Consider the following 19,222-nt stretch of genomic DNA (forward strand, 5'->3'; position numbering starts at 1 on the left):
AAAGAAACAGAGTGAAACAAATAGTTGTTGAATCCAGAAAGAAGTCTTGGGAATATTTTTTTAATAACCTGGACTAGGTCAAGCAGCAGGGAAACCTTTCTGGACAGTAATAAAGAATCTTAGGAAGGGAGGGAAAATGGAAATGAACTGTGTTTTGGGTAAGTCAGGTGAACTCGTAATAGATCCCAGGGAATCAATGGACAGGTGTCCAGCTCCATGGTTAAATGGTTAGTGTGCTGGCCTTTGGTCACATGGGTCCCGGGTTCGATTCCTGGCAGGGTCGGGAATTTGAACCATAATTGGTTAATTCCCCTGGCATGGGGACTGGGTGTATGTGTCGTCTTCATCATAATTTCATCCTCATCACGATGCGTAGGTCGCTTACGGGTGTCGGATCAAAACACCTGCACCTGGTGAGCTGAAGTCTTCAGACACATCCAGGCACTAAAAGCCATATGCCATTTCCATTTCACTGGACAGGTGGAGGTAATATTTTGAAAATCTTCTGAACGTAAAAGGAAAGGAAACCTAATCATTAGTTCTTAAGATTGAATCACAAGTCTTTCTTCAAGATTTTAGAAATACCATTTCTTTGTAAATTATTTGAGAGCAAACTTGTTCTACCATAAATTTAAATTAATATATTTTTATCAACTTTTCCACTATTAAGTCCTTGTTAATAAGGCACACTACCAATGATTCTGCCTTCTATGATAATTTAGTAATATAACTCTGAGATTTTAATATGTACAAATAGTTTTTAAGCCATTAGTTACGAACATAAACCAAACTTTGAGATTCTAGATTGGCTGATGATGCTCTATAAAGGAGCGAAGCATGTCTCACATATAACTTCATATTAACGAGGAAGCTCTAAATGCAATAACATTTTGATGTATTGAATAGGTGGTTTATAATAAAACATTGTTTGTTGTAATATTAAAACCTTTTATTCTATTGCTATTACATGTTTCCTAAAATAACTGAAATAGATGACCTTTAAAATATTGGTTACTTGTACACTGTTAAAATATTATTATATGTGTTTGTCATTAGACACAATTGTCATGATATAAAATTTCACGACCTGAACCTTACTTGTTCACTATTTTAAAATTGTTAAATAGTAGTTCGCTGCCGCCGGTAGATGTTCACCTGAGCTTCATATATGTATATATATTCACAGTCAATAGAGATAAGACTAATTCTTTATCACCAGGCGAGTTGGCCATGCGGTTAGTGCCGCGCAGCTGTGAGCTTGCATCCGGAAGATAGTGGGTTGGAACCCTACTGTCGGCAGCTCTGAAAATGGTTTATCGTGGTTTCCCATTTTCACACCAGGCAAATGCTGGGGCTGTACCTTACCTAAGGCCATGACCGTTTCCTTCCCATTCCTAGCCCTTTCCTATCCCATCGTCGCCATAAGACCTACCTGTGTCGGTGCGATGTAAAGCAGCTTGCAAAAAAAAAATCTTTAACACATTCGCATCCCCATCACATAGTGAATTGATTTCTGATTGTAGGTTGGTGGGAAGCCTGGCTGACTAATAATGGGAAACGTTAAATATAATATGGATTAGTACACCAATAGAAGAACATTTCAGTGGATTGATACAAGAACAAAACAATTGACTGTGCATTAGAGAAGTGATAGACTACTTAACAATTTTAAAATAGTGAACAAGTAAGGTTCCAGTAGCGAACTTTTATCTTATATCATGAGTATTGTGTCTAATGACAAGCACATTTGATATAATACTTTAACAGTGTACTGGTAACCAATATCTTAAAGGTCATGTTTTAATATGCTAAGAGTATATGGTAAGAAGGCTGATGAAGGGATTAGAATAGAATCCTGAAACATGTACTGAACTAAATAAATTGTAGATAACAATTTGTTGTCACAAATAAGTATTGACTAGGCGGACCCATATAACATAGATTATTGTATTTTATCGATATGGACCAATTGACCTATGAAAATGGTGAAGATTATAAATTGTAATAAGGAGGCCCAAATTATTGCTGGCCTTGGAGCGGTCTCACTGTCGTTGATACGGCTTTGTGTCTTGTAAAGAAATGGTGCAAACTTGTCGGGGCCTGCACGTTGGTGAGGGGAAGTAGAAAGAGGGGAGAGCAGGCACGTCTTTGGCTACCTTGCTGTCTGTTATTGCTCTGTGGAAAGAGGGGGAAATGACATGGAGATTCGGAAGCTTCATCTTGTTCCTACTATTCATTGGATTATCATGTTCTCTACCTAACAATTTCAAATAAATGTCAATACGTTCAAAGAGAGGATTCTTGTATTCAATTACGTCGCTAAGATTACTATCCTCATTAATGAGTTGATCCAAGTGGATATGTATGGTCTTCGTTCATTTGTTTACGATAGATCTTATTCAGTATATATGAAGCTGTGGCCTGTCGTGCTCATGAATGCACCTATAGCTGAGAACCTTTTATGCTTCTCAGCATTGACATGCTCCTGATATCTTATCACAAAATTACCAGCCAGATTTTTCCACGTATGTTGCTTTGCATTGTGAACATGTCAATTTATATATTCTGGAATCCAAATACATATCCTTCCTTGAAATGGTTACAATAATCTGATTAAAAAAATCTATGCTTTGTATTATTATTAGTGGGAACTGCAATTTTATAGTTGTGTTTCTTAAATGAATTTGTCAATGCATAGATTTTTGGATTATTGTACGTAAACTTAACACATCTCTCTTTTATTTTTGGTTCTGTTAACAAGTTTGATTTCTGTTTGTAAATTTCCTGATTATCTTATTTATGCGCTCATATTAATACCATTGTACTGGGCCTGTTTCTGGATGAATAGAAGTTCCTTTTGATGCTGTGATTTTATTAACAAGGTGAGTCAATACTCGTTTAGACACAAACTCCTCTTATATAAGCGAACAACACTTAAATTTTCATGTTCCTATTTTCCTTCTTTTGATTACTGATTACTGTAGCAATCTTTCAAATTTACAATGATCATTCCCTTATTAACAGCATGAAAAATTTAATTTTATGTACATAAAGAAACACCACAAGTCACTCATTTTAAGGATTTATTTAAGAGATTCTCAACACAGTGCATAAAGAAAATATATGTAATGCTTAGATCTGTAGTAATTACGGAACACAAGTTTTTACAAAAACATTTTTGATGAAAATTATGACAAACTGTCGCAGTTTTTATAAAAGAGCATTTAAATTAGATACTAACATGATTAATTCTCCCACAACCACCCCCCTCCACTCCTCCCTCTCTTCAGCTCATTACATCATTACCTTAATAACCAATAGTTTCTAAGTTTTTATAAATGTTTTTAGACAATTTTAGAAAAACTATGTCTTGGTATATTTTTGTTTTCACCTAAACAAGGACACTTGTAGCTAATGATGTTTGTATAAAAACAAAACGTGTACTATTAAATGAAGAAATTGCTCAATGCGATAAATATATAGTATCGATAAGGTGGAATAAATATTTAATTTATCAAATACTTTAGACATTGGTACAGATCATGAAGTTGATTGCTTGCTGCCAGGTCAGCACGAGGATGTGACCAAGCTCGCAGTGGCTTTCATGGCAAGGCAAAGAATGAATCGCTGACCAGCCACATACAAATCAGCTGATATAGGAACACAGCATGTACATCTCCTTAAAGTTTGTCAGAATGACTACAAATTTGATGTCAGATTTGAAGTTTAGGAATATAAATCTCTGGTTAAAGTTAATTGCACTGTCCTTTTCTTGTAATAAGTGCAAGTAAGCTACTCAAAACACGCCATCCTTTGAGCACATTCCCTGAGCGACGTTTCAAGTTTCGACCATTATCTTCGCATGCACAGCAGAAGTCCGTTATAGCCAGAATTCATGTTGTTCGTTTGTTTAGTCCTCAGCCCGAAGGCTGGTTGAATCCTCAACACCTCCGCCATCAGCTATCATATGTGGCCTAGGCTTCACTGAAGAGGCGTACTAGGGAAAATGAGGATCGAGGTAGTTTCCCGTTGCTTTCCTCACCAGAATTCATAATGGTGAAAAATTTACTCGCTATAGCGGATTGTCGTTACATCCCATTTTTCATAAAATTCTACAACCCCCCCTCCCAAAAAAAAAATTCCCAGACACTAAAATCTGTATGAAACAGCTATTGTTTTGTTAAAAACTTGCATTTTTGCAGATAATTCCCATGCTACAGCCTACTTGTTAATTATTTTTCTATTCCCAATACTACCTGAATGTGTATGTTAAATTTCAGTCTTAAGAACTGCCTCTGTTGCAAACATTTCTGTTTTCTTATTCAGTGTCACCTAACCTAACTTAACCAGTATGTACCATGAAAACATATTTCAAGCCCCAGTAGAGTAATAATGGCCTTTTAGCTATAAATTTACATGGGAATAGCCTTTCCAAAATTTAACCAGATGTGAGAAAATGCTAACCTTTGAAATCAATGATGCACTTGCTATATCTCGAGGTGTGTCGCATTCTTACTTAATTTCAGTACATGGCATTAAAATTAAGTGATCATTTACTTCATCTGTTATTTCTAATGAGTTAACAACTGCTATGGGCCACATTTTTTATGCATTTAGGCCTATTATGAAAACATGTTCTCTTTTGTTTTCAATATATCATTTGACGGGTACATTTGTTGCTTATGGCAACTTATTGGTTAAAAGTGGTACATCGTCGCCATAAGACCTGTGTCGGTGCAACGTAAAGCCACTAGCAAAAAAAAAAAAAGAAAAAAAAGTACATTTTTCGTATATTATTAACATCTTTGGCCACATAACACTTTCTCTCAAAGCATTGATACTTTGTCTATATATGAATTTTTCATCTAAACAGTGTTATGTGGCTGAAGATGTTAATAGTATACGAAACATGTATCACTTTTAACCAATAAGCTGCCATAAACAACAAATGTATCGACAAGGTGGAAAAAATAAATAAAAAATACTTAGTTGTGAATCTGTTAAAGTGCGATACGGACCATGAAGTTGATTTAATGTAATTCGAATCACATGTCGACGAGAGAACTCGCTAGTGCACGTGGCGAGAAATCAATACTGAAGACAATATGATCGCATACAAAATAATCACTGGAGTGCACAAATATCGAACATGAAAAATAACACGCTTGATCACTTGTAATAACGGATGCATCAGTTGTAGGGCTCTCGTTGTAAACAAAGGTTAATATGTAGTTTAATATAGGAATTTTCAAGGGACAGAAAAAACTTTTGTTACAGTGGGTTTATGCTATATGCCATACTTGCTATGGTGACTTCTATTGTAGTGCAATTATCGTTTTAATGGCACATGATAAGTTTTTTTCAAGAAATTGGACTGACACATACGGGCTGCATATTATAAAATTGCAATGAATATTTCCACAGCATGTCATCATACGTAGTGATACACTATTAAATTCCATCACTGTCTTCCGTGCAGTATTGAAATCACTGCGCATTTTAACTTTGTTTTCACACAGTTTACATTAAAATGTGCGGCCAATATGCAAGTAAATACAGTTTTAAGATGAAAAGTTGATCAGCCTTACTTATGAGTGAATAAAATAAATGAATTAAATGAATAGACATCTAGAATTAACATTCATACCATTATCATTCACACTCTGTACAAAGTGAAACAAGCCTTAAACTGAAAATATTTTTATCAGATATTAAGCGTGACAAAAGTCGAACCCAGGACTCTCAGTATCCCAGTTTGGCAGAATTTCACTTGTTATATGTCTTCTTAACTTATTGTATACGACTCGCAAGTCTTAAACTTGCTAAAAGAAGATAAACATTGTCATTCTAGGCATTTTATTAGGAATTATTTTAAGTGTAATATTCTAATGACACAAGCAACTGTTCACAAATGTGTCCATTAAGATTGATTTCATTACTCACAGAATTACTATCCATACTCTGTATTAAGGGCAACAAGTCTTTAAATCAAAATATTGTTACCAGGTATTAAGTGTGACAAAAGATCCCAGTTTGGCAGAAGTTCACTCATTATGTGTCTTCTTAACTCATTGTATATGACCTGCAAGTCTTAAACTTGCTAAAAAAAAGAAGGTAAACATTGTCATTCTAGTCATTTTATTCAGGAATTATTTTAAGTGTAATGCTATAACGTATTTTATATTGTGTAAGTGTAATTTTTATATGTTTGCCCATTTCTATGATCTACGCTCGACTGAAGATGACGCCAAACAGCATCGAAACTAGTATTGAATAAATGATTATTGTAATTTAATCTAAACAACAAATTGTATTGAAAAAGGTGGACCTAATAAGTTTGTGTCAAAACTTTGTTATTTACAGTTCAGTACGGACCCAAGATGAAATTTTCAACTCTAAATATTACTAATCGACTCTGACATCACCTTCGAATATGAATATTTCCACAGCATAAATTTTGTCGCATAAAAGCCTTCAAATTGACATTAAAATGTGCGGCCAATATGCAAGTAAATACAGTTTTAAGATGAAAAGTTGATCAGCCTTACTTATGAGTGAATAAAATAAATGAATGAAATGAATAAATGATCCATTCATTCACATGATGATTATAGCAACAAAGCATGTCAAAGAGAAATACAATAGTTTTACATGCATGGTTCCAGTTTTGTGATTAAATTTGAGATTTATCTTGTAACCGTGCCCAAGGACAGGAGCAATTACAAGAGAGGAATTCCAGTTGCATTCTAATTTCCTGTGCTCCCACTGTTTGGAATAACAGTGTATCACAAAATTGATTTAAAGGATTGTTAACATTCCTTTCTGCATCAAAATGAGTGGTCTTGGATCAACCTAGTGTAGGGGTGTTGTGTGTTCTGTAAATTAACTAGAAAAATGTTTCAAAAGAATTCCAGTTGATTTTGCTGAATATTTAGTCATTTTGCTTATTATATTTGAATTGTTTATCAAAAATATGAAATTAATATATCTACGTTATAAAAAAGCCCTTGGTAGGCGTGTGTCCATGTCTGTTTGTGCAGCTAATCTCGAGAATCACTGAACATATTTTGATGCAGTTTTCACCATTGTACAGAGCATTAATTGAGGAAGGTTGAGGTGTACAAAACATTAAATGAAAGGGACGCATGCAGGGACTATTTTATTGAAGGAAATTGAAGAAGAAACGGACATTAGCTAACGCTACTTAAACCATTGGAAATCCCCTGAGCATGTGTGAACTGAGCAAGTTGGCTGTGCGGTCAGAGGTGCGCAGCTTTGAGCATGCATTCAGGAAATATTGAGTTTGAACCCCACTGTCGGCAGCCCTGAAGATGGTTTTCCATGATTTCCCATTTTCACACCAGACAAATCCTGGGTCCCAGCTCTTTTCTATCCCATTGTCGCCATAAGACCTGTGGAAAAGTGCAGATCTGTGGAACTTGTGCCAGGGTTCAAGTTGAGACCAGTTTCTAATCGATATCGTTGTGTATATCAGCATAATATTAAAAATGGGTCGTCATCCTAATAAAGCTAGCAGCGGTAGTGCCAGCAGTGGTGCCAACGAAATCGAACAGGCGGTGAGAAAGGTACTGGACGAGGCCGTGCTTTCCGAACGCTTCGTGGAAAGTATTGTAAGTGCAGTGGCGAGACAGGTGACGGAAATTGTGGTGAAAGAACTTGAGCGTAGTCTCCAGTTCAATGCCGAATTGGTGAATGACCTAAACAAAAAACTCGAGTGCCGCGAAAGAGAAATAAAACATCTCAAAAAAGAAGTTGAGGCGAAGTGCGACTCCCTGGAACAGTACCAAAGGAAGTCAAGTTTACGTCTGTTTGGTATTGATGAAAGTGAGGGTGAGAACACAGACGACATTGTTGTGAGCCTCTGCAATAAACTGGACGCCAAGGTAACCAAAACTCACATTGACAGGAGCCACAGCGTAAGACCGAAGGTGCCTGGAAACCCTCGGCCCATCATTGTGAAGTTCACGTCCTTCCGCTCCCGGCAAGAGGTTTTCACACGGAAGCGCCAACTGAAAGGAACACCTACCACGATACGAGAAGACTTGACTGCAACTCGTCTAGCAATTCTGAAGGCAGCCATCACTGTTCATGGGCTAAGGAACACTTGGACTGATCACGGGGATATCATAATTAAGTTGGCAGATGGTACAAGGCGTCGAATCAACCGCATGTGTGATATTCCTAGATTGTAATCTGCAAACATCACCACATCAGTACTGAACTACATTCGCTTTTAATGTGAGTACCGAAATATTGTCTTCCCTTGCTTTCATAGTAGGAATTCACTACAGTTAAGTTTCACTTTCTCCTCTCTCTCTCTCTCTCTCTCCTCTTCCTCCCTCCCATTCATCAATCTCCCATAACACACTTCCTATCACATCTTTTACTATATCAGATATCTGTTTTCCAAGTATAACATTGCTAGTTAGAACCCTCTAATTTAAAATTAGATTCATTTGTGTTTACCTTGTGTAATCTGTTTGTAGTGTGTTCTGTCATTGTTATTAGCTTTGCACTGTCTTTTATTTCTCCAGTAATCAGTATTGCTTGAACTATATTTAACCGTAGTCCTCTCGTTAGTACTGTTTTAGTTTTAATTTTCTGTTCCGAAGTTGGCATACCTTTTAACACAACAAGGACATGCTTCTGACGACAGCAGGCCTAAGCGCATTCCTGTAATTCCATCCCCTTGCCCCCACTGTTCCGTTAACCGCTCCCTTCACTCACATAGGTGCTACAGCAAACCCAGGTCCTATTTCAGCCGCTACTATCTTGAAGGAAACCGTGGAACAATTTCCAAGAGCTCTTAATGTTTGTCACTGTAATGTGCAGTCTTTGCTCTCCCAAACGCGCATGGATGAAATGCATAACCTGTTTTCTTCGCGCCAGTTCCTTGCAATTCTTATGTCTGAAACGTGGCTGAGCAGCAAATGCCCCAGTTCAGCTGTTGACATAGACGGGTACGTCCCTCTACGAAATGACCGCGAGGGGAAAGGCGGTGGGGAGGGGCTGCTTATGTTGCAAGAGACCTCAACCCTCAAGTAATTAGCCATTCACCTTCACAGCATGAACGTAAACCAGAGTTTTTGTTTGTAGAGATAACACTGTCTAGAACGAAATGCTTGCTAGGAGTGGTTTACAAGCCTCCGAAAGTAGGGTATTTGACCGACCTTGAGACTGAAATACTAAACCTTCTGCCAGACTATGAACACGTTATTGTAATGGGCGACTTCAACAAAAATTTGTTAGACAGTACCGCAGCTTCAACTCGACAGTTTCGTAACATTTTCGAAGCATGTAACATGACAGTTTTACCTCTCGGACCAACCCACCACACTAATAGCAGTCACACCCTTCTCGATCTAATAATAACAAACAATTCAGCGAAAGTCCTGCAACATGGACAGACATCAGCCCCAGGGCTATCTGGACATGACATAATCTACCTGTCCTACCAATTACAAACTCCAAAACCAAGGTCGAAAATATTATCATTCGGGGACCTCAGACGAATTGACGCAGATAAATTAGAAGAAGATGCTCTTTCCGTGCCGTGGATGGAGATAAATCGCGCCAATAATCTACAGGAAATGGTCTCAACATTTAATAGCCTAGTAGCGCAACTCTACGATCGGCACGCCCCAGTACGTACGGGAAAAGGTTCCAGAGCTCCTAAACCGTGGATAGATGACGAAATTCGTCACTTATGGCTAAACGAGACGCTGCTCATAGACGATACAAGCACTACCCAACGGAAGTAAACCAGCAGACCTATAAAACACTGCGTAATAAAACGACCTCTAAAATTCGAAGCGCTAGACTACGTTACGCCCACAACTTGATTAGACCTGACGTACGCCCTGCGACGTTGTGGAAATCTATGAAATATTTTGGCATCAATAACCAGAAATTTAACGATGAACTAAATGTTAACGTACGGTAGATGAATTAAACGACCATTTCATTTTGCCAACGGGAATTAATCCGGTCATAAAGGAGAAAACTATTAATACATATGATAATACGCCATCTCCACAAAGAGATCAATTTTACTTCAGTCACGTCACACCGCAAGAAGTGATTGACTCAATAAAACGCATCAAGACCAGGGCTAGGGGCGTAGATAATATAGACCATGAAATGCTCATGAAAATTCTCCACCACACCATTTATCCATTGGTGAATATTTTTAATTACTCACTGCAACAGGGGACTTATCCAGAAATATGGAAAATGGCCATAGTTCGCCCGCTTCCGAAAATAAAACTGGCGAAGGACGTTGGTGACTATCGGCCGATTAGCATCTTATGCATATTGTCAAAAGCTTTAGAATTCATAGTTCACAAGCAAATTACCGACTATCTTATTCAACACAATCTTCTTGATATCCACCAGTCCGGCTTTAGACCGAGACACAGCACTTGCAGTGCATTAACACATGTGACTGATGACATAAGGCAAGCTATATACAACAAACAACTGACAGTTCTAGCGTTTAATAAAGCTTTCGACACTGTTGACAGGGACATACTTATATCCAAATTAAATAGTTTAAATTTCTCCGCGAGTGCACTCCAGTGGATCAGATCCTATCTCACCGGTCGCCGGCAGTGTGTACTTGATAACAACAACGAATATTCAAATTGGCGTACGGTCGACGTAGGAATACAACAAGGATCTGTACTGGGCTCCCTATTTTTCTCTTTGTATATAAATGGCATATCTTCCGGATTAAAACACTGTAAATACCACTTATACGCTGATGACATACAGATATATATATACAGCAAACCCGAAAACTACACTCAGAAACACGTCACCTGAATGAAGACTTGATGACCATAGATATATGGGCCAGAAATCACGGATTAAAATTAAACCCATCAAAATCCCAGGCAATAATTATTGGTTACCCTAAATTACTTTGCAAACTCAATCGAACAGCGTTACCACAGTTGTCCATAAGTGGTACTCCGATACAGTATAGCCAAAATGTAAGAAATCTTGGTATAATATTTGACGAACATCTGTCCTGGTCTGCCCAAACTATATCTGTGTGTAGAAAAATATACGGAACGCTACGCTGTCTCAGTAAATTCAAATTCACTTTCCCTTTTAAACTAAAGAAAATTCTTGTTGAATCACTCGCATTACCTCATTTTGATTATTGCGATGTAGTTTACAACAACCTATTCTCCGGACCACCTTTTGAGCAGACTAAAGCGGAAGTGACGTCATTGTCTCGTCACACTCGCCGTGGTTGCCAAATGAGCCGGCGCGCGATTCAAAGTTGTACTCCACCTCTATAATACAGCACAGCTCACGGATTGAACCTCGAATTACTTTAAAATAATTAATACATTAACGTATGCGTGTTAGAATCCCATACAGTTTTTTAACGGCTTACATCTGTAAACAATTAATTTACTGAATTACATTTTAAATGTGAAAACCTACAATCTGTTTTCCAGTCAATGACCGGGTCAGGGATGGAATAAATGAAGCCCCATGTTGCGGCGAGGACAGGAATTGAGCCGGCTGCCGAAGCCTGTTTCACTCCTCTGGGGCAATGATTAATGACTGACAGATGAAATTAAATGATACAGGAGAGTGATGCTGGAATGAAAGATGACAGGGAAAACCGGAGTACCCGGAGAAAAACCTGTCCCGCCTCCGTTTTGTCCAGCACAAATCTCACATGGAGTGACTGGGATTTGAACCACGGAACCCAGCGTTGAGAGGCCGACGCGCTGCCACCTGAGCCACGGAGGCTTTCACAATTTTAATGTACTAACTACAATTTTACGCTTAAAGCATTGCGAACGAATTCTTTTGACATAAACAGTAAGCATTACAACAATTAAATTATTATTATTATTATTATTATTATTATTATTATTAATTATCAATATACAGTATATTTATATAATATTTTATTATTTATTATTCACTATTATTATCTAAATATATGGCCTGATTTCTGATTGAAATGAGCTGCTACTCACGGGCGATTTATGAAAAAGCGAGTGAAGTGAGGATTATGTATGGGCCTACTCGTACTGGAATTAACTTGAAACTGACAGATGAAGTTGGGGATCCAGGCGAAAACCTGTCCCACCTCCGCATTGTCCAGTACAATTTCAATAAATTAGTTATTACATATTATTATTATTATTATTATTATTATGATTATTATTATTATTATTATTATTATTATTATTATTATTATTATTATTACTATCATGCAGGAGGTTTCAGCGTTAGCTTACCTTGTGCCGCAGTAATTAATCTCTGTCACTATCGAGTGGCTGTACAAGTCGGAATCAGAACCGGGGTCAGCACACGAGGTAAACTAATCCCGCCGTCAATACTAATCGCTCGGAAATGCTTATAAACAGACAGAATCATATTTCTCTCGCCGGAAGTAAAAATCTTGTGTTTCTTCTTCAACTGATAACAGTCTGGTGAATTTTTGTTCGGATCCTTCGCACAATAATATCCAATAACGAGTAAGATGAAACCTACAAACGTACAAGAGACTACAAGAATTATGAATTAGCACACAATACGCACATACACTGTTTTTATAAAAGCGAAGCACACTGATAAAATTCTCTCACTGCTATTTTAAACAGACTATGATTGAAACTGCACCCACGTAATATTAAAGTCTTTGACGTGTTCAAGACATCCACTAAGTGAGTAAGTATGGCAGCTCCACATTGACTGCACCATTGCCTAAACTCGCTCTGAGTAGCGCATCCCCTTGCCCCCTCACCTGCCGTGTGACAACACCGTAGTCGCTGCCCCTGTCGCCCGCGCCATCCTCTGGTCTATACACTCACTTCCGCTTTAGTCTGCTCAAAAGAGGAGTAGACTGGGGAAGGAAATTACAGTGTGCTCAGAATGCTTGTGTAAGATTTATCTGTGGACTTCGTTGCGCTGACCATGTCACACTGTCTTACACGCGGCTCGGGTGGCTTCGCCTGCAAGAACGACGCACACTTCATACTCTTTGCTTCTTGCATACTATTCTTAAAAGTTCTCAACCAGCCTATCTCCGTGATCGAATGAAGCTCCTCTCCACAGACCATAACAAAAATACCCGATCCTGCAGCACCATGTGTTTATCCTTTCCTGTACACAGAACAGTAATCTACACGAAATCATTCACCGTTACCGCAGCCCGACAATGGAATCTCTTACCAGTGGACGTCAGAAGCATGTCCAGCAGCTTAGCTTTTAAACATGCCTGTATCGAAATACTAGGTAAACATGCATGAATCATCAAATTATGACCTGAAAACACCTACTCCTACCGCCTCCTCATCATCATTTCCCTCTTCCTTTCACAGATCTTCTTCTTCTTCTTTTCCTTCTTACTAATCCTTCTCTTCACCTCTCAACTGAAGGCGATATTTTGGTGTACTGTAGAAATGTATATATTTTCTAAACTTTTTCTTAAGTAGTTGTTACAGAACTCATTATTCATAATTATATTCTTAATGGTACTCTACGTGCGATTTATATTATATAGATGATATGATCTTTTTTTTAAGTGTGGTTACTTTTGTTAGTGCTATTACTGTTATTATTGTTCATATTATAATATTATTATCATCAGTAGTTATTATTAAGTGTTCTAGGTTAAGACTGGTTAAGTGTAAGAAAGGGAGTACATCCCTAACTTTGCCAGGATAAATAAAACATATTACTTACTTACTTAGTAAGTATGACGTTTAGCAAATTGGACAAAAAGAAAAAAAAAGAGGGCATGTGCCGAAGAATTATCCAGCATAAATATCTCTACAAAAAGGTCCATTATGATATATGTCTGTCTGTGAAAGGTTTTTTGTGAAAGCATTTTTATGTTATAGTTGGCAGTAAAAAGAAAATCAATGTTTAAATTAGAAACTGTAATTAGAATTAATCATGTAATCCTTATCAAAATAAATTACTTATTCTCCTCAATAATCTTACTCAGATGAAAATACCCTTTACAATATAATTTTCATGAAAGGTTTAGGAGTTATCATGATTTTAGTGAAAGTACAGGGATGGTTTAAATATACTGCATGGAGCAAAACAGGAGGACTAACAGGCAGGTGGCTGGAAGGTCTTGGAAAAACATTGCACATCAGGAGGAAAACAAGTTATGTCATCTACAAGGAAAATTTATTCACTTATTTAAAATTTGAAAGTTGCTGGTTGGTGTGCAGAAAGGGTAAGCCACAAAAACATGATTTTGAGAACCTAATTTTAATATTTGGAGTGCTTCAAAAATAAACTTTTGAGTTTACAGAAGGTCATTCAGGATCTCTCGTGATGAGTTTTGAAGGCTGTTGGTGGCGCTGTTATCAAGTTGAGCACGTCAAAATGGGGAGTGATGATTCATGCCAGTACTGAGAACGTGTGTAGAGTTTTGTGACATTAGCTGTAACGATGCCGAAGAGGATTGACCCTTACGGGAGGGCTACACAATAGCCCTTTCCGATGCTAAATATAGCTATTCTGCGATCCAAGGAATGTGCAGGAAGAGTGATTTCTTGATATCAAAGAACGGGATCAGAGCTGTATTGAATAAAAACGGCGAAGACCTATGGCTTAATTCCAGGGGGGGAAGAAACTCAAACCCACGATCAGCCACCAGCCGTACACCAGAAGTGGTGAGGAAAGTGAAGACCCTTGTCTCAGGTGGTAACCCTGCCCCCCGAATGACTATTGCACGTAAGTTGGGGATGTCTGTTTCAACAGTTAACACCATAATCAACAAGGACCTGCAATTAGAAAAGCGGCATAAACGCAGAGTTCACAAGCTGTTGCCTTGTCACATTTCGAAACGTCGCACTAACATAAGAAAGCTGAATGAGAGCTATTTGGCAGGTGACAGATGGAAAAATGTGGTGATAATTAGATGAAGCATATGTATACCTTAGTGAATGTATGCTAATAATGTGAAGATGAGCTCTACATACTACAGTATCAGCACGAGGTTTTAACACCCATTTACAGCACAGATATCCCAGCAGTTTATGGGAGGGCAAAAAATCAGGTAGGGGTACATTAAAATAAAGCATCCAGGGACACCTCTCATTTGACTTGTCTGTTCTTGGAGGGAATAGAGACGGAAACAAAGGCCACTCACTGGGGATTCAGCCAAGGAGCTGGATCTCATTTAATGAACTTTAAATTGACCAATTAAAAAAAAAGAGGTCTCAATTCAGGGCACACATAAACCAAACCCCATGGCACTACAGCCCTTGAAGGGCCTTGGCCTACCAAGCGACCGCTGCTCAGCCCGAAGGCCTGCAGATTGCGAGGTTGCGTGTGGTCAGCACGAAGATTCTTCTCGGCCGTTATTCCTGGCTTTCGAGACTGGGGCCGCCATCTCACCGTCAGATAGCTCCTTAATTCTAATCACACAGGCTGAGTGGACCTCGAACCAGCCCTCAGGTCCAGGTAAAGTCCCTGTCCTGGCCGGGAATAGAACCCGGGGCCTCCGGGTAAGAGGCAGGCACGCTACCTCTACACCACGGGGCCGGCAGGGCATACATAATTTAAAAAAATATATATGTACACCAATTACTCTGTAGATTACATGACTGATTTGCGTGATCCTTTTTCTAATTGAAAGGGTGATAATCTCGAATTGGTCCCATTAATATTTCATGAAAATTGGTTCAAGTAGTGTTTATAAATCAATAATCTCAATATTTGCCTCTTCCATAGACTGAATAATTGTGTAAGTAATTACTCATGGACCAGCTAACAATAAGTTTATTGATATGAATTCAATAGCCAACATATTGAGTGTGTAGTCTGCTGAGTGTAATGAAAGTATGTCAGCCTTTGTAGAGGATCGTACAGCAAAGATTTTTATTGCCACTGTCGGCAACCCAGAAGATGGTTTTGTGTGGTTTCCCATTTTCATATGAAGCTGTACGTTAGGCCTATGGTCACTTTGTTCCTACTCCTAGCCCTTTCCACTCCCATCGTCACCATAAGACGGTGTGACGTAAAGCAAGTTGTATTAAAAACACTAAAAAGACCACCTCCTCATTTAATGTATGTACACAGATTACTCCGAGGATCTGCGACTGATTTGCATGATTCTTCTTATTTTAATTGAAAGGGGGTGCTCTCGGATTGGTCCCATTTAAAATTCCATGAAAATCTTTAGATCGATAACTGCTCTCTCTGAAGTCATTCCCTGAAGTTGCTATAACATTCACGAATATAAACAAAGCTCCCCTCAAATATGACTATACATTTGTAAAATGGGGCTTATTTCAACTGAATAGGCAAAACGCCTATGGTAAACAGTTACACTCAATAAGCTTAAAGACGAATTCATTCCGCTACAATTGCATGTGTACATTAAGATATAAGCTTGTTTTGTCACAATTTCAGTTATGATGTAATGTTTTAAATTTTTTTAGCAAGAGTATAAAAAATATTTTAAATAACATTGTTAAACAATAGAGTATGTCATAAAGATCTTTATGAGGCATAAGGTGAAAATGCAAATAAGATTCTAATGTAGCTGAGGATGACCTTGTTAAGAGGTTGAAACCGGTCGTAGACATGTGATGATCTGCATTACATGTAAATAAAAAGTATTGATCAGGTGGAACTTTCTTTTCCTTTTATGACAATTGGTAACTATCAATACGGAAAAATGAAATTTATAAATCAAGATTCTGTGTTAACTCGAGCAGAGGGAGCAGAAACTGTTACGCACGGCTGGTCCATTGCGGTTTTAAAATTTTTCCATCATCAACGTGACTTTGTGTTATCTTCACTATGCTGGGTGAGCAGAACTTTATTATGTTACTCTAAATACTCTGAATTAATCTTCTCCAACTTTGCCCCTCAGGCCTTATTTGTATTTCAAACTCAGCCCCTTGTAGGACAGTTCCCACCACGTATTTCATGAACTTTTATCGTCAACGCTTAGTTACTAAATTTTGCACATTTCTGTCACGAGGACTCGTAGCTTGGGCGAACGTTTTAATATTGAATCAAGTGAAAGACTGACTAATACAGAACTTTTATATATGACCTGTGTGTGTGTGATAGAATAACTTTCAATTATTGCAGCCTGATCTTTACTACCTCTCACCCTCGCCACTCTTATTTTTTCTCTCTTTTTCTTGTCACTGGTAACATTGTTTATTATTTCCCGTCCTTTCCTTTCCTGTCTCTCTAATTTTTTTTTCTTTTCCATAATTTCCGTGATTCTAATTATAATAGTGGCCTTCGTGTTTCATATACTATAAATATCGGTGCTTAGCTATTGTACACATTTTCTTAAGGTGTAAAAATAATTATTTTCATCTCTTCTTAATATCGATAAAAGTGTTCTATTATCAAAGAACTCAAGTTGCGATCTCATATGCATTGGTCATGTTATTTGTATCTACGTAATTATGCCTAGGTCTAGTCATGGTCTAATGATCAGTTATTTTTATAGTCTTCTTTGTATTGCCAAAGCGGAATTGTAAAATTCTAGTCACGAACTTAATGAACGCCTTCTTTAATGAGCCCCATAATGTATTTTAAACTCTTTATTTATGGTTTGAAGTAATGATATCACAATTTAATGTTGGAATTTGTAGAAATCCCTGATTGTAAAACTTTCCTCTTTGTGATTTGTGATTTTGAAACTTGTTATTTAAGCTTCCCTAGCTGTCCTAACTTCCCCTGTTTTTTTACTCCTACTTACTATGCGCTTACCACATCATACCTACTGGAAACATGGGCCAGCGAACTCTGCGCTAATCCTGCTGAAAAGTTGAGGTTTTGAATTGTGATTATGCTTCGCGCTTTTTTTTCCCCCCTTGTTTGGTCTAGCGCAGGAGCTTGGTAATATTTTGTGTCTGCCACTTAACTATTTTGCCTCTTGGTCTCTATAGTACGCATCCTTTGGCCCAGGGTTTCATTTCTGCTTCAGCGCACAGGCAGATTCCTACTTAGTTTAGCATTCGTACTCTATTACCCATGTTATTTGTCATCACCGACTATTCTCTGAGTTTGTACTGTTTAACACACCTAATCTGGATACACTAAATGTATCCCGCGTCCAACCATAAAAACCAATACATACAAACTTGAGCTGGTCAATTATTCTATATAAAGAATTATTCCGGTATTCAGTATTATTTTCGAGTGAAATGGTAAAGAAGGACTATATCTCCAGAGGAAACCAGCATACTCAAAATTTAGTGAAAGAAGAAACTCCACTTAGTGCCTTAGGGAGGAAGATATCTATGGAAAATGAGCCTGATTTTCTGCAGACACCACCTGTGAACGTAAATAGCGCTGGATATCATGTTATTGATCTATTTTAATGAGAGCTTATGTTGTGAAGTATGTCATGGCAAGTTTGAAAAATTTGTATTTGTTCTTGCTGGCATCTTTAGCATAACTGAAAACATTGTGATAGCAAGGAGTTCAGAAGCAGCAAATCAACTGCACAGAATAGTTACAGAAATAAAGGGAAGAACTGTGTATGCAATGAGATGTTTTGGCTACATTTACATTGCATAGGATATTTTTGTGGACCTATGGATCTACCACCATCAGTGAAGCAGAGTATATACACAGTGCAGGATAACTGTTTCCTGGAAAAACAGAAAACAAATAAAAACAGGGAAAACAGAGGGAAATGGCTTGTCACATCAAAATTAAGCTTTTGATATAAGATTGGACCCAAACGGGATGATGGAACGAGACTAATATATTGAGGCTACACGAGTCATACACAGCCAATAGTACTCTGATGACCTTCATTACCTGTTGCCTACCAAACTTATCCCTTATAACAGTACATGAATGTTCCCCAGCAAACTATCAGCGTGATTATTTTCAAGGACCTCTCATGTTACCCACGGACGCTGTATATACCTAAACAGAATGCAACTCATGAAGACTGTCATTATTTCTCCTACAATCCACAGTTCAAATTTACATAATGGTCTCCTTATGTGTACCTATCCTCATGTTCATCATTCTTAACCAAAGACTTCGCCCCAACATAGTGGCTTATTATCCACACATATACTCATTAATGTCCTAATTTATTCATCACATACAACGAAACTTCATATATCACTTCCCATATTAATCATCTCTAGGTTACGTTACGAGGACTTTGTTCTACATTCCACGTGTCGATAAGACATCTCAGCTCATAGTTCAC

This window comes from Anabrus simplex, chromosome 2, assembly GCF_040414725.1.
Source record: "Anabrus simplex isolate iqAnaSimp1 chromosome 2, ASM4041472v1, whole genome shotgun sequence".
In the NCBI taxonomy this organism is placed as follows: Eukaryota; Metazoa; Arthropoda; class Insecta; order Orthoptera; family Tettigoniidae; genus Anabrus; species Anabrus simplex.